Source organism: Acomys russatus, chromosome 11, assembly GCF_903995435.1.
Source record: "Acomys russatus chromosome 11, mAcoRus1.1, whole genome shotgun sequence".
NCBI lineage: Eukaryota > Metazoa > Chordata > Mammalia > Rodentia > Muridae > Acomys > Acomys russatus.
The window spans coordinates 29,467,620-29,485,370 of record NC_067147.1 but is presented as its reverse complement, the minus strand read 5'-3'; the positions used below and the strand labels follow the sequence as shown (position 1 = coordinate 29,485,370).

General features: G+C 41.3%; 1 protein-coding gene across 1 annotated transcript in view; it reads left to right on the top strand.

Moving 5' to 3' along the window:
- The window catches only part of Prim2 (DNA primase subunit 2), a 225,859-nt gene that overhangs the window by 119,131 nt on the left and 88,977 nt on the right, over positions 1 to 17,751 (top strand). The gene's annotated exons all lie outside the window — the stretch shown is intronic.

Sequence of the window (17,751 nt, the reverse complement as noted above, 5' to 3'; positions counted from 1 at the left end):
GTTTGGTATTAGATGATTGGGAGACACAGCAGCACACTGGCAAATCATAGACTCCCCCTGTGTTCACAGGCTTAGTCTAGCACATTGGTTCTGAATGGGCCTGGTGGGTAGGTGTGTCTGCCTTTACTCTGTTGCGTGTTCGCCATTGCGCTGTTTTCCAGGAGGTATTTTAGCAAATGCTGTTCTCCTCCCCCTCCCCCCCTTTGGATTTTGGAGTATGTTTTGTTCTTTGAAGAATTCTGCTTGATATCAGTGAGCCGGGACAGCTTATAGGAATTAGCTCAGAGTTTAATGTTGGGAACTACTAGCATTAGACTGAGCAGGAGTTAGTCTATAGAAAGCCATTTTCTTGCCCTTTTAGTTTGGGATCTCCAAAATACACAGGCAAGGAAAGGCATTTATATCTGCATTTGGGAGCTTTTAGGATTATAGAAGCATGAGCCTCTATAGTAGTTCACGTTCATTTAGTGAGCAGATATTCAGTGAATCTTACCATGTGCAAGCCCCTTTCTTACAGAAGTATGTGACTGAGCCGTATTTCAAGGGCAGAGTGTGCTGTTTTCCAGACACTGAGAAACAATAAACAAGTGTTGGCCTCTGTAAGAAGAACGGGGAGTCCAGGAGAAGGGGAGCTGCAAGGAGCAGATTGTGCAGCAGTGCAGGAATGCTCAGGGGATGTCAAGGAGGGATTATCAGCTACAAGGAACAGAGGGTGTGGAGGAGCTGGAATTCCACGAGAAGAGCTGGGGAACTGCTGGGAGAGCAGGGGAGCAGTGCTCCAGCATGTCTGGAATGCGTGAGCTTGTGGAGGAAGGCGGATGGGATGACAGTGAGGCTGTAGGACAGCCGCAGAGTGGAAGAGGGTACCAGAACTGCAGCGTGAAGGCACGAAGGGGGCACTTAAGCCATTTATTCAAAGGAACAACACAGCACGTTTGTATCCTAATAGACCCTGGGCATGGCCAGGGCATGAGCTGGATGAAGGGAGCCTCAGAGAGCACATACCGTGGAGCCTGTGTTCTTAGACACAAATTTATCCTTAGGGAAGAGTTCTAGTCTGAGCAGAGGCTCAGGGTGGACGTTCTCAGGTGCCACAGAGGACTGGGCATAGCAGACACAGTCCTGACATGTCCAACTTCCCCAGAAGTTGTATTTCATAATTCAGCTAGTCACACTCACATTAAATAACACATATAATCTCAGGAGACATCTAGGCCACTCTCACTGCTGTAGTACCTATTGTGAAAGAAGTAGCCTTGGATGTTTATAGACCTCGGATGTTTGGGGAAAACAGAAAAAGTTGAACACCCACACAATGAATATTCTGTGGGGAGCTCTATAATCTTTAATCTTCTTCTGTTACATAGTGTTTCCATTGATTTCTACTGTGAAGCATGCAGATTTTATTTATATTAAAAATAATTTCAGAAAACTTGATACAAGTGGCAAATGCGTATAGATTTTAGCTTTCTTTAGTGGGTTATTTAACTCCTTAAATTTTGATAGCCACTATTACATTAGGAAAAAATATATGAGATCACTGATAAAGTTAGGTTTCAGTTAATACCTTCAAGTATACATTGTATAGTGCTCATGTAGGTAGCTGTGAAAACATATTAGAAAATAACATATAACTGGCTTTCAAAATTTGTATCCATATATTTCTCTGAGAACTATGTGCTTTTACTACATTCATCATGTTTGGAGTTATGCTTGTTTGGAACTGTGATGGTTAGCCTTAACTAGATTGAATGAGGACCTGTCCACAGTGGGTTCGCTTGTGGGCATGTCTGTGGAGGACCCAGCCCACTGTAGGCAGTACCATTCCCCAGGCCCTGAGTCCTGGTCTGTATAAGATTGGAGGAACTGAGCTGAGCACAAGCACACAAGCGAGCATGCATGCGTTCATTTCCCTCTGCTCTTGACTGTGATGTGGCTAGCTTTCAAATGTTCCTGACACCTTGACTTTAGCACAGTAATTGACTAGATTGTGTAATTACCAGCTAGAGTAAAACCTTTCTTTCCTACTTTGTTTTTTGTAACGATCCTTTATCACAGCAATGGAAATGAAACTAGGACAGAAAGAGAACCGTTTTTAAGGTAGTATAAGCAGCATATTTAGACATACTGAGACACAAACATATTTAGCTTGCAGAAATAGTTTTTTAAAAAATATATGTAATAAATAATTAGATTTTTTTTCTCTTGTGTTGAGAATTGAATCCCATATCTTGCACATACCAGTCAAGTGCTCTGCCATTAAACTAAATCCTCAGCCAAGAATTAGATTATTTTCAAAAGCAGATTGGACTAATTGGGACTTGAAATAATTTGAGAACTCAATAAATATACGCTCATGCCAGCTGTGCTATGGATAAACGCAGTTTCTTCATGTAGTCTTATCAGTGGATCCAAGAAGAGGGATAATGTGCAGCAGGAGCTTTACTCTAGCGCGGTTAGCACCATCACTGGCTCCAACACACCCTGCTGTGTTGTTACGTGCTTGCCGACACACAGGTGACGAATTCTGCGTGTTTCTTTCCTTTCTCCGTTTTAGTTCTGACAAGTAGATGGGATGATGCGATTGAGGCCCTGAGGAATGAAGTCGTTATCCAGGGCCATATTGGTAGTAATGGTTAGGATGTAAACCCAGGAGAGATTGCTTGGAAACTCAGGACACATAGTTGGTCTGTGTTCCTTCCTTCTTGCTTCTCAGTTCTCCATGAGATTAACCGTGGGTAAACTGCAAAAAGGACAGCGTAGATCAGAGGAGTACCTGCATTAGCTATGAAAATTCTGCCTGTTGGTATGTGTAGTGGGTTGAATAGCAATGGCCCCCATAGGCTCATTATATATATGAATTCTTGGTCATCAGGGAATGGCACTGCTTGAGAAGGATTAGGAGGTGTGGCTTGGTTAGACTAGGTGCGGGCTTGGTGGAGGAAATGTGTCATTGGAGGTGGGCTTTGGGGTTTCAAAAGCCCACACCAGTCCCAGAGTCTCTTTCTTTTACTGCCTGCAGACCTGGATTAGAACTCTCAGCTACTTCTCCAGCACCATGCCTTCCTGTGTGCTGCCGTGTTCCGTGCCAGGATGAGAATGGACTAAGCCTCTGAACCTGTTAGCAAGCCCAATTGAATGCTTTCTTTTCTAAGCGTCGCTGTGGCATGGTGGCTGTTATGAGTAAATGAGCTTGTGTGGGCGTCTTAGCCTGTGGTATACCATGACCTGGACAGAATCAAAATTTTCTATCCTGTTTTTATTTTAAATTCTAATTTTGACCTTTCTCCAGTAGCCTCGAGACAATAATTGCTTGCCCTACTACGAAAGAAATGGATGTAGGGTCATGTCAGCCTGCGGGGGTGAAGAGCTGATGTAAATGGGTATAAGCCAGCAGCAGGCTTTTGCAGATGGCCCCCGCAAGACTTGCCTTCCCTCAGTGCTGTGACTTTGGCTTTACAGGCTAGCTCTGCCATAGGGAACATCCTGTGTCAGACAGCAAGCTCACTGGTCAAGAGCTGCCTGGGACTCATCCTATGCATCTTTCTCAGATTCATTCAAAGTGATGCTACTAGGATTTGCATTTGGGCCATTTTCATGTACATTTCTAGAGCTAGTAGGTCATATTTTTGGAGATCATGAATACAAAAAATATAGAAATGTGAAGCCTAGCCACTGCAAGCAAGTAAACAAACCCCAGTACAGCAGTGCTCCCTTCTCCTGGGCGTTAGTTATGTGTGCTCAGCCGCAGTCTCAAGTCACTGGTGTGTCTAATGCATTAACCTTAACACAGGCGTGTAAGCGTGCATGCAAACATGCAGTGATGTGCAGGGCTTGGCGCCATCCATAGATTCAGAATTCTGTTGGGGATCTTGGGACGTGTTCTCTGTGGGTCAGGGGAGACCCTTGCATCATGGAGTCACAGGAATAGGGATCAACACAGTAAGTATAAATTATTCAGCTGTAAGGACAGTAGTAACCTGAAGGAAGGCGTCATAGTGAACCAAGTGGGAATACATTAACTCTGACAGATACAGTATTTGAGGTAAGGAGCTCAGCACATCAGATGACTGCGATGGGGACAGGCATGGAACTCTCAAAGTGAGAGAAAAATGCAGAAAGAAAAAAACAAAGCCAGAGATAGTGGAGTAGTGTGCCCAGCCCCGTATCACACAGCCCAGAAGCAGGAGAGGGAATGCTAGAGAGAATGATGGGTAAATTCTCTAGGATAACGGCAGAGCAGCGGCACCGTATAGGGAGAGCTCTAAGTGCCGTGCAGGAATGGCGGAAAGACCCACAGCACTACAGAATATTGTGAAATTTCAGAGTCTCAGCACCAAGGAAATCGAGCAACTTTTATAGTAGAGTAGATCATCCACAAAGGTGCATGATCAGGGTAAATAGCCTTTCATCCCTAGGTGCACACTTATTTTCATATCGAGGTGTAACAAATCATCTGAACAATGCATAATTTAAAACTTCATAATTCATAAGTTCATGTTCTGTTTGATAAAGTATTTATCAGTGTAAGAAGGGCTTACATTTATCAATGTAAGAAGGGCTGTATTTTCTTCATAACTTTTAAAACTGAAAAGAGCTGTAGGGTGGTAGATCATGTTACACAGTTTATAAATATTTAGAAAGTGCTATTATTTTCATTAAATAAATACCTTTCTTTACTCTTGGGGGTTTGTGTGTCCTGTTGTCTTTGATCTCATGTTGGAGCACATTTTTCAGAGTTATGTTTTAATATATATATATATATATATATATATATATATATATACACATACATATATATACACACACACACAAACTACTTTTTTTTTTTTTTGCAATAGGACATAACACATGTGGTTTGAGACCTCTCCCTCGCAACTCCCAACCTCTGCTGGGGTTGAACGCATGTCCTTACACATGATAGGTAAGGGCTATCTTCAACCCACAAGTGATTATTTTTAAATTTAGTTCTCCATGCTCCTCTTCCTGCTTGTTTGTTGGACAGAAGTTATATTCATTGATGTTCAGGAATTCTCTGTCTAGTAGAAATGCAACACAAGCCATATTTTCTCCTATCCACAGAAAACAAAATTTAAAGGATGGAGTTAATTTTAAACGTTTTAATTAGGTCAGTATCTAAACTATTTCAGTTTATTAAAGTACAAAACCATTGGGCTATTTTACAGCCTTTATATGAGAGTTTTGACACTGGGTATTTCTCTTGTGCCATATCATGGCTGGATGTATTTCAAGAACTCAGCCACATGTGTCTAGTAAACACTTCATCATCAGTGTGTTCTTAAAGCAAATGGTACCCGGCCACTTTGGACAGCTGCATCCACCTGGCCATTTTATGAAGACTTTTAGACTTTGACATCCGGTGCCCAGCTGATGCTGATAATACAAAGGAACAGCAAGGATGCAGGATGCCATGAGATCACACCAGCCTTCAGCACAGAATCATTTTAATGCATGACAGCCTGCAGACTTCTCCTATACTGATTAGAGTTTGGGTGTTATTTCTTGAGCCCAGGCAGTTCTGCCTGGACATATGACGGGCAGTTGAGTGTGAACGGAGTGCCTCAGCTCCCGTTCCAGGTGTGCCCTTGCCTATGTCAGTGGATGGCTTGTGCATTTTTGCCTTGCACATGCAAAGTCAGTGCCATGAAAAGGCAGTCTGCTGCTGTTAATGTCAGTTTCCTTAAGTCCTTTGCTGCCTGTATGCTTACAGTAGTGTGCCTTTAATGACAAATGTCTCCTGGCCTTTAAGTAATGCTATTTATTTATTTAAATTTTATTTATATTTTTAAAAATATGCTTGTTTTTTGAGGCAGGGTCATATTGTGTATCCCTGGGTGCCTGGAACTGGCTACGTAGAACTAGTTTGCCCTTCAATGCACAGAGATGCCGCTGCCTTCCAAATGCAGAGGTTAAAATAATGTGCTACCACACCTGGCCTAATGCTTTTTATGAAAAATAGCTAAGTGGCAAGTACTAGTTTTTGGTAGATGACTTTAAATTTTTGTGAAGTTAAAATTTTCTGAATTAAAAATTTTGGTATTTCACGTAACATTATTGCAATATCTTAGGGCACGTTCCATTTTATGCTGATGTTTTCTACATTTGATTAAAATGCACAAACCAAGGGTTACATGAAGCAGAATAGGAAAGTCAAGCTTCTTAGGTAGTGCCCTAGTTAGCTTCGTCTGTCTTGCACATGGCCTAGAGTCTTTGGACGTAGTGTCCATAGATGGATTGCCTAGATGGCTCTGTGGACATGTCTGTGAGGCGTTATCTTGGTTGATAATTGCTCCTCGTCCACTGTAGTCCTTCCTACCCCTAGGCAGGCTATCTTGGATGTATAAGAAAGCCAGTTGAGAAGGAGCCAGTAAGCACACAGCCTCTCCATGTTTTCAGCTTTAGCTCCTGCTTGAGCTCCTGCTCTGACTTCCTTCAGTGTTGGATTGTGATCTGCAAGTTCAAGTAATACACCTTCCCCTCCCCCCAAGTTTCTTTTGGTCATAATGTTTATTGTAGCAACAGGAAGCAAATTTGAATAGTTGGATTGAGCTTTTCGTCCAGGGGATCTTGTGACTAATTTGTTCAAAATACATTATCAGAGGGACCAAAATGTGACACATGTACGATGCAGACATTTCCCTGAGTTACAATAAGATGAATTTAGGGATGGTGGGTGCATCCAAATACGCATTTTGGAGCTTTCTGTGGATGCTAAGATCTCTTGGAACTCACATTGCCTATGGGTTTTTGTTCCCTTTTTTTTCCCCCCTAAAAATATGTAGCAAAACAGGGAAATGTCAGCTATAAAGGATGGCAGTTGCTCGGACTTGGCCTTTGTTTGTCTGATTTATCCATCAAACACCATCAAACCTCTTGTGCCAGAAAGCATGAAAGAGTGCCTTTGGAGAGGAATCAGTCAAATGTGTGCCAAGGTCTTTTAAAATCTCAGCCAGCTGTTTTGGTATCAGAGGAAGTTTTACAAATATGATACAACAAAATGTTAATTCCTATATCTCTCAACTTGTTTATTTTATTCTCATTTCTTGACTTTATACCATGGCTGGTGGTTTAAGCACATGCATGCTGCCAAGAGGAATGTCCAAGATGCATTCCATCTCACCATTAAGATAGGAGTTAATAATGTGGGTTATTAGAACACGGACTGCATTGTTATAATAGCTACATTACTGTTACTTTGTAATGCTTAAGCTAGTAGGTAAGGGTTCTTTATTAAAGCCTTTCAGATCTCTTCTCCCCTCGCTCCCTCTCTCTCTTTCCATGGAATTTATTTATTATTAGACATAAAAATAGAAAAGGGTCATAACCTGAAAACAAGAGCTAACAAAAATACATACTTCTCTCTAAGAAAATGGAATTCTGTATGCCAGTTTGGTTTACTAAATGGCGTCTGCTGGCATTGAGCTAATTATTGTATTGTGAATGCAGTACGTTCAGAAGCCTCGGCCTGTTACTGCAGAGGTTTTACATCACTGCAGACTTGCTGGAAGTTAGAAATGGACAACAGTATGCATCTTTCAGGTTGCTACTTGCTTCAAAATATGGAACTTTTTGAATGTCATGTCATTACTCATAAAACCTTAAGATTTCAAGTTTGATGAAAGTCTGTTTAATATTGTAGAATGTAAAAACTGAAATCAGAAACAATTACAATTCCAGACATTAATTTTAAGATAAAAAGATAAAGGAAGAAATGGGGAAGAAAGGGATTCTGTCAATCATTATGGGTTTATTGAAACATTCAAAATATGCAATTTCTTTTCGTTTGCCTCTAAATGTGTGATGAAATAAGGCCATTTTGAAAGTCTACTTTATTTAAAGGAACATGATAACATTTGGGTGAGAAGACTAGATGGTGTTGTATGTTGTGTTTTCACCAGAGTGTACAGTCTACTCTTCTATCTTCATTTGTGTGTATGTGTTGACATTGTGCATGTGTGTATTGTATGTACATGGTGTGTGTGTATGTGTGTGTGTGTGTGTGTGTGTGTGTGTCTGTCTGTCTGTCTGTGTGTAGCCTGGATATTGATGTTGGTTTTCTTTTCTCTATTGGCTCTAACTTTATTTTTGTGTCTATTTGTCTTTCACTGAACCTGAAGCACATAGGTTCTTCAAGACTGCCTGGCACTGATTGTATCTCGATAGAGAAATAAGTGCTGAGTGAGATGTGCAGGCACATTGGGCTCTGTCTACACTCTCCACATGTACAGAGGCAAGGTCTCCATTAAGGAGGTCCTCACGGAGTCTGCAGAAAGCAAGGAGAGCAGCTGGAGAGCCGAGGAAACGAGTCCTCCCAGCAGCAACTGTGAACACGAGGACTCGGGCTGCGTTCTTAACAACCTAGGCCACTGTCCTTGAATTGCACATTTGGAACAGTGGTTTGAGGTCTTAGCTGTAGGGGAAATGGAATACCTCTGTGTCCTTTTTGGTTATTTGTTTTTAATCATCATCAGGGTCCCTAGTACTTCAAGTACATTTATAAGGACTATGCTTTATAGAATTCCCGTTTCCAAAGCGTTCATACTGATCTTACCCACCAGCTTGGCTTTGCTCTCCATTGCTCTACCTCCAGTTCCCCCACCTCCCCTTTCAAGTGTTTGTGCAAGTCCAAGTTAGTGGGGAATGACTTCTTGCAAAGATAAATAAATTATGTATTTACACATACATATATCCTCTGTCTCTTCACACTGGTAATCAAATATAATGGTGGCTCCTCTGAAGTTGATCTCAGATTACTTAATACACCGTGCTAGGTATAGGGCAGAATAGAGAGGAGTGCCAGTGCGGTGGGGAGCGTAGATGGCGGAGTTGAAGAAGATAGAGATTCAGCAGGATTAAGAGAATTGTTGACTAAACTACTTAGAGAATATGAGTGACATACCCTGGGAAGCCTTTTAGACATTTACCGGAAGTCTGCAGAGACAGCTGGCATCCCTGCCACACAGAGTATAACATGTGTGGTTACTTAGGAGGCTTTATGAGCAACGTCCATCTAATACAAGTTAGGTTAATGTTATTTATGCCTAAGGAACAGTTTAGTTCTGCAAAACACAGGAAAGGCATTTATTTTTTCTTTAATATGCAGTAAGAAATAACAAATTTCTATTTAGGTTAGTATGGTATAGATATTTTAAAACACAGATGATGAATGAAGATATAACAATAAGAACTTTAGTACTTTAGTTGTTGTTTCACAAATTTATTAAGTGAGTTGGCATCTAGAAACTTAAATGGTTTGCAGCATCTTTGAATATAAAGCTTTTTGGCTGAAGCAGACATTGGCTTTGTCTCTTAGTAGTTGTGGTGAGTATAAGATGCAGACCCAGAGTCCTCTCAGCCAAGCTTCTATGGCAAGTGTATCATCAGAGTCTTCTTTGGCAGGGGCCTGCAGAGAGGGAAAGTATAATGCTCTGTTTTTAAAATAATAAGATGTGCAGGAGGTACAAGAAAGTCAGTCTGCAAAGCTACAGGGGTGGCACTGCCCCCACCAGAGATATGCCAGAGCAACGCGTATTTTATCTGTTTAAAGAGAGCTTTGCTGGAGTTTAGGAACCAGGGCCTTGGAGATGCTGGCAAGTATCCTCCCACTGAGATGGATGGTGACCCAGCCTTTAAAGGATCAGTCTTTTGGTGGTCCAGTTTAAGATACTACCATGTTGGGGAGTGTCCTACATGTGGAAAAACCACTGAGTGTTGCTGCATGGTTCTGTCCTTGTTCCATAAGAAAAGTCGCTTAAGAGGCTGCCAAGAAGCCGACAGTTCAGCCTCTGGTTGTTGGTATGAAACAGAATGTCATTTGCCAGGTTTTTCTCTTCTTGTCAAGACACTGCTTATGAGGGCTGAGGCTGTGGCACTAAGTGGCTGAGTCCTTGCCTTGCGAGTACCAGGCCCCAGGCTTCATTACCAGGACTGGAAAGAAAGGAGGACAGGGAAGGAGACAGAACCAGGAGAATCTTTCGGTTCAGCAGTTGTGAAACTGCTTGCTGTAGCTTAAGCATTTGGAGCCTAAATTACAAAGGCACGCTCAAAGTCAGAAGATTTGTAGGAGGTGGGGGACTGAATGGCCCGCATATGTGTCTTTTGCATATATTCCTGATAACTCTTTTCTTCCTGCCCAAGCACTTGTTTTATATTTTATATTTGTAAATGATAGCAGCAGAGTACAGTGCTCAGGATAGCCGCCCATACCTATTTTTTTCTCATACTAGGTCCCATGATCAAAAGTGAGCTGGAATATCTGCTCGCGTGGGTCCTAGGCTTACTCCCCTCCATCTATGTGTCAGCCAGCCCCCTGAACTGGGAACATCTTATTACCTCTGCAATGCTTACTATTCTTTGGAAGTTAAACCACTTGGCCTGTTTAGAACTCAAATGGAATCTGTTTTGTTTAGCAAGGCTATTTGCTGGTTTTGGAGATTTCATATTGAAAATCATCTTCGTGGTCAGCAAATAGGGAAATTTCCAGGTGCTGCTACAGACCAATAAAGCCACTTCTGGTGTGCTGACTCAAGGAGATAAACTGTTTATGAGCACTGGAAAAACCAGTAGATTCTGGGGGCGTTTGAGCACTAGACATTATGATTAGCAAGGAGCAGTCTCACCTGCCGAGGAAGATTATGAGATGGGAGAAGAAATCTGACTACAGAAGAAAGTAGAAATAGAACCTAGACGTTCCCAGTGTGGGCTTCGTAATTGGGATCCATTGCTCTTCCAACAGAATGCAGTTCAGAAGGACACAGGATTTTCTGTTGTTAAAATCAATGAAGTTAAAAGAGCAGCTGCTTGTAAAAGTTAATTTTCTTTGACATCTGCTTTGGTCCCAGTAATAAAAACGATAGCGCTGTTGAACAGCCTGTCTTTTCTAACCTCACATCTTCCTTGTTACTGTGAGATCTGTTTGGAAAATTGCCTTTTGGTTTCAGAAAATGAACAGTGAGTCATTTGCACAGGTGATTTGATATGTTTAAGATATATGCAAAGCATAATATATGCATCTTTAATTTAGTAAGACACGTGTTGATAGGTAGGATGCATAAAGCCATCACAGACCCGTGAAATGAAGGGCATGTGATGATATTTTGATAAGGATTTTCTGTTTCCTTTATTTAAAAATCTAAATTTGATTCTTTTTATCATTCTTAAAGATACACAAATGCTTCTGTGCTTTTTAGTGGTACAGAATTCTGTTCTGCTTCTTTGAATAAACAGTGGTAAGTGACAGACAGCACCTGACTTTGCATCACTCACCTTGGATTTCTGTCTGGGCACACTTTTGATATTAGATATTTTCATATCTCTGAGTTTTATAAGAAAGCGGAAGTACCTGGTGGAGGGTAAAACTACCAGAGAACAAACTCGAGCTGTATTTCCCAAGTGAGCCACGTTTTCTGTCATTTTTATGTGTTTTAATTTAGCTGGTGTTAGGTGAGCAATTCAGAGAAGAGGACTGTACTCTTTTAAACGAGCCACCTTGTTCTTCACTTCCAACCAATTGAAACACCTTGGATTTTAAAGCCTCTATTGTCTCTTCAAGATCTGTTTACTAGATTTGGCCACGTGTTTACCTCTTCATTTATTCATGTTCCCATTCTTCTGAAATAGAAAATCATGAAGAACATTTTTTTTTTCTATAGGCATCTTATGATCCCCTTGAAAATTCTCTTGGGAAACAATTTTACTTATTTTCATGTGTCTGTGTGAGTACCTGCATGGGTGTGCTTGCACCACGTACAAGCCTGGTATCCTCAGAGGCTAGAAGAGGGTGTCAGATCCCCTGAAACTGGAGTTACAGGCAGTTGTGAGCGTCAGTGTTTCAGCAAAGATGTGTGCAGAATAGGATGGCAAAGAGCACGCACTTACCTCCAGGGGTCACCCAGAGGTGACAGACTGTCATCGCTTCAGGAGAGAATGTCACTTAGAAAACATAATCTTCTGTAGTTACTTGTCCCCTTTCTTTTTACTTTTCTCAGATAAATATAAAACTGCTTTCCACACATTTTTGTAAAAACGTACTATTGAGTAAACAGCATAATCCTAAAAGTTACTCTTTCTGTACTGACTACAACTTATTTTTAGCTATTGAAGATTGTATTTAAGCAGAAGGCACACATATATATTATTCTGTGGGTTTTGTTATTGTGAGTTTTGTGGTGGGTGGAGGGGGTATCAGGGTCTCACTCTGTAGATAAAGGCGGGTGGAACACTCAATCCTCCTGCCTCTACCTGCCTCCCCAGTGCTGAGATTAGAGGTATGTACTGCCGTGCCCCACAAGTGTTTACTCTTAAAAAATGCACGAGTGCTAAGCACGCTTTCTATCCAAGGTTTCTTATGCTTGAGTAGGTTAATTTTTGAATCACTATTTTCATTTCAATTTCCATCTAATTCATCTAATTTCCTATCTAATAATCCATCTGATTTTGGGGGTAGGGTTGTTCTGAGATAAACATTTTGTATTTCCTTCAAAAAGTTCTTGTGTGTCAGAGACCACAACTCTAACATCTTAGAAAGTATTGAAATATACAGTTGGAATTCAACACTGTTGACTTACATGAAGGACCTGTTTCTTTACATCAATTTAACTGACCCTTGTTTAGAGGTGCTATGTTTACACTGATCCTTACTGTTTGTCATGTTTTGAAGCAGTCTCAGTCTAGTCAGATTTTTTCAATCATTTATTTTTTTTTTAAAATTTATATTTAAATGGGTGTCTCAGTGGGTGGGCCATACACACTTGAGTGCAGGTGCCTGAGGAGGTCAGAAGAGGGCGTTGGATCTCCTGGAGTTGGAGTTAGAGCTGGCTGTGAGCCTTTGCTTTAGGTGCTGGGACATGAACTCAGGACCTCTGGAAGAGTCTAAATGCTTTTAACCTCTTAGCCATCTCCAGGTTAAAAAAAAGTCTTCATTGATTCAGAAATACCTTATATTTTTAATAATCTCTCAAAAATGTGTCTTTACTTGGTATTTCTCTTTTATTTGTAGCAATTATCCAGCGACCAAAATTCCCCTCACTGCAAACCAGGAAGACATTGATTAAAAGGAAAGAACGATGACATATGGTTTCTCCATAGGTTATAATGTATTATAATGTATTTTATATTTACGTACTAAGATTTTATGAGTTTACACTATACCTATAATTTGTGTTTTGAAACAGAAAGCCACAGTTCCGTTGTCTTAGGGTTTCTAATGCTGTGATGAAACATGATGACCAAAAAGCAAGTTGAGGAGGAAAAAGTTTATTTAGCTTACACTTCCATATTGCTGTTCATCATGGAAGGAAGTCAGGACAGGGGCTCACAGGACAGGAACCTGGAGGCAGGAGCTGATGCAGAGGTCATGGGTGGGGTGCTGCTTACTGGCTTGCTCATCATAATTTACTCAGCCTGCTTTCTTTTAGAACCCAGGACCACCAGCCCAGGGATGGCAGCACTCACAATCGGCTGGGCCCTGCCCCATCAATCATGAATTAAGAAAATGCCTTACAGATGATCTTAGGGAGACATTTTCTCAAGTACGGGTCCCTCCTTTCAGATAACTGTAGTTTGTGTGTCAGGTTGACCCATCTATGGAACACTTGCTGTATTTAAAGGACTTTAGATGTCCCATTGAGGTAGCAATGAAAGGGGAAGTGTGAATGGCCTTCTGATTGGTAAGTGACATTTACTGATGGATTTATTAGTATTACAAGACCAATAGGATCATTGCCTAGGGCAGACTTTCTAAACCTCATGGAAATGCCTTTGAGGACGAGCCTCTTTCTCCACAGCTGCTACATGCTCACCACATCTGTCTTGGGCATGGTGGGAAATGACAGCGGGAGATGACATGCCTGGACTGATGGAGCTTATGCTTTTGTGGGCAATGCAAGACAGTGAAGAAATGAGTAAGAGTTTAGCAGTAATGCTAAATGCTATGAGAGAGAGAGAATACCAGTTGGGAGTGCTGCTTTCTAGGCCTGGTTAGGGAAGGCCTCTGTGTAGAGGTGGCATTTGAACAAATCTCAGATGATGAGAAGGAAAGGTTTGATCATCTTGAAGTCCAAGAGTGCAGAGATAAAGTAAAACCCTGTTCTGAGAAGTGAGGGGCGATGGCAACACATTAGCATCCAGGGATCAGGCACAACTCTTGGCTCCTCACAGGCCGTGTGAGCAGGAGTCAGGGCTGATGGTGTGGCTGAGAAGAAAGCTTTGTGTGGTGTGTTCAGACCTCAGGTGTTAACATGGGCTTGGTGTACATGCCAGCAACTAGCTGCCTGTGCCTTAAATGGTGAGAGGTTAGAACAGACACCACTGGAATTAATTTTCTACACCACATCTGTGTGGCAACCATTTAAAGGAGCATTGTTACTTAGCAAAATACATTTATTTTTGTGTGCGTACTTGTATGTGTATGGAAGCCAGAGGCCAGCCCCGGGTGGCTGTCACCCACCTAGTGTTTTGTGGGGCAGGGTCTTTTGCTAACCCTGAGACTGCTGGGTAGTCTAGGCTGACTGGCCAGGTGCTCCAAGGAAGCAGATACCTATTACTGCTGCCCCAGGGTTCTTATGATAAACACATACCAACATGCCTGACATCTTTTTCTGTGGATTTTGAGAGTCGAACTCAAGTCTTCAAGCTTGAATGAAAAGTACTTTACTTACTGTCTACTTACTGTCTCCCAGACTCCATTCTTAATATTGTACCCAATATTATATATACCTCAAAATGTAGGATTATTCAATGATAGCAATCCTTCAAGAGTCATTTTTATTATTTTAAAATCATGTGTATGTCTGTGTGTGGGCATATGCATGTGAGTGCAGGTGCCCACAGAGACTAGAGGAGTGTGACTCCCAGGAACTAGAGTTACTACAGGTGGTTGTGAGTTGCCACTTGTGGGTGCTAGGAACCAAACTCATGTCCTTTGAGGAGTGAGCAGCACATGCTTTGATCTGCTGAGTCATCTCTCCAGTCCAGTGTCCATCTTTAAAACAAAATGTATCTAAGCATCACCAAGTCCAGGTTAGTGGTTCATTCCTGTGATAGCAGCACCTTAGAGACAGAGCCAGGAGGGTCGCCTCAAGTTTGAGACCAGCCAGTCTGATCCACAGAGCAAGTTCTAAGCCACCCAGTCACAAAAGCCCAGATGGGAGGAAGATCAGTCACTTGTTATGTTTGCTTAAAAATAATACTAAACTTGTATTGCTTACTCCAGTATGCTAGATGTGTTCTTAGGTCTGCACTTCAATGTATCAGGTCTAAGTTGTGCTAACTCGTAGGGCGCTTTTCTTGTAGGAGCCATAATCTGGCATTCATACAGAGCAAATTTTTAGGTTTTCTATTTAAAAAACCCAAATTTGTAAATGAAAATTTTTATTTTTCTTCGATTGCTCTTCATTTTAACTTGTAGAGAAAATGTTTAGCACATCTACTAATAAACATCGTGATACACTAGTATACTGCCTTCCTGGAAGGCTGGTAACTGTCATTTAGTTTTGATTTGGATTTCATTTTTGTGAAAGCAGGGATCCGAAAGCCTTTACCTATCAAATGTAGATAGAGATACTTTTTTCATCAGTTAATAGAGTGAGTTGCAAGTTCTCGCCTCACATTCTGCAGCTAGTTGTCTGTTACGCATCTGTTGTTACTGCTAGGACTGTGGCAGACTCAAAGAGGAATGCAGGAGAAAAACCAATGTAGTAGCTTAAGGAGCCATCTGAGGAGCATCCGCGAAGCTAGCAGTCTCCTGATGACAGCCGCAGTAGTCATCTGAAGTCAGTGTATGGGTCTTCCACTTTAAAAAGTTCGGGGATAAATTCATTACCATGTCTCCTTAGCCCAAAACCATGTAATATTTTGGAAAATGCTAATTGTTTTGCAAGTTGCGAAGGAGAGCCCTTGGAAACATTTTACTCAGATCTCCCATTTAAAAATCATTCTTGGTAGATACTTATCCAAGTTTGTTTTCTGTTACTTCAGGGAACACCAAGGCCAAAAGCAACTTGGGGAGGAAAGGGTCAATTCCATATTATAACCTAGAATCAGCCAGGGCAGGAACTCAGAGCACAAAGCTGGAGGCAGGAACTGAAGCAGAGGCATGGAGGAGTCGCTTGCTCCCTCGGCCTCTTGTGCGCCACCTTTTACCACAGCCACAGTGGCAATCAAGAAAATGCCCCCAGGCGTGCGCATAGGGTAGTTGGAAGGAGCCCATTCTTCAGTTGAGGTTCCTTCTTCCCAGATGTGTCCAGTTGCCCACCGGGGCTAGCCACTACAGTATTCAAACCAAAGAGTAAGTTGGTAGAGAGGCTCAACTGGAGCCTCTCTGTTCTGGAAACCAGAGCCGTGGCAGCTTTCTACCTGGGAACGCCTGTCTTGGTAGCTGGATGGAACTGGACTTAGTCACTTTTGGTTGAGTGTTTCACTAATATGACCCCCAAATGAAAAAATTGAAAAAATTTGCATGTAAGATCATTGTAGTAACTTGAACCTGAGAGCCTAAGAGAATTCTTAGCTGGCTTTAATTAGGGAAGAAATTAACTCTTAATTTGAAAACCTCAATCTTTTGGTGGGAGATAAATGAGCCAAGAAGCAAAATGTAGAGGATGGAGATGCATTAATAGCTGAGGGAAAAGGGAGTGGAGGGTGCAGTTGAGATGAAGGACTATTTGAAGACTCCGCCATTGGAGTGAACAGCTGTCTAGGAGCGGTGGCATGGTGGAGAGGTGCCTGCCTGCTTTCACTTAGAAAAGATGGTTTAATTAGGAAGCTGTGGAAATTGACAGGTGCCTGGAAAAATCGAGCCTGTCTGCTCTGTTCTCAGAAAATTGGTTCTTACAGTATCTAGATAGGTTAATTAAGTCTTTTTAGAGAATAGCTTCAGATATGAGACATGGAATGGCTTTAACAATGAAAGTGATAGTAGAGGGATTTGGCATTTAAGGACTATATTATAGTGTGGGCATAAGGTTTGCTTATAAAATCTGATAACTTTGATAACATTTCTGGTGATGTCATACTAGACAACATTTTTCCTTGATCCTAAAATTCCATTTTTGCTAAAATTATAGCATACTACGGTGTCACAGTATTGTGTTAGTTAAAAATAACTGTTGATGCGTTGACTTAGGTGAAACCCAGAATGCTTGATAGTCATTACTTGATTAAATAATGTCATACAGTATTTTATTTTTTTTTGTTTTTGGACGTATTCTGCCACTGAGTTACAGCCCCAACCCTACACCCTACATTAGAATACTTTGAACTATACCTCTATTTCTAGATATAGTATAAATAGCTGGTTTGAGAACTTGTTTCTGTTTTCAGGAACTCGTACATGAAAACAGTAATGCAAGGATGCCCTTTAGCAGAATATAAGAACTCCTTTGATTAGAATTAAACCCAGAAGAAACGTATCTTATTTTGTTGTCTTGAGTTTATTTCACATTATCTAACTGCTTTGGGTGAGTGTTTTTAATTTGTAGGGGAAGTTCTGAGCAGGGAATGCAATTCACATGGCTATAATGTGCCAGAAGTTGGCCTATTGTTGGCCTGATGCACAGTAGTATTGTAAGGGTTTGGCTTTCAGTTTTGGTCTCTGAATTTAATTTGAGGTTGTATTTTAGTATGAAGTGCTCTTAGTTGAGTCTGAACTTTAGAAGATGTCCTTGGTTTCTTACAGTGGTTGTTAAAAATAAGGACAGTATGGGAGAGTCTCACAATCGCTTAGCCGTAAAG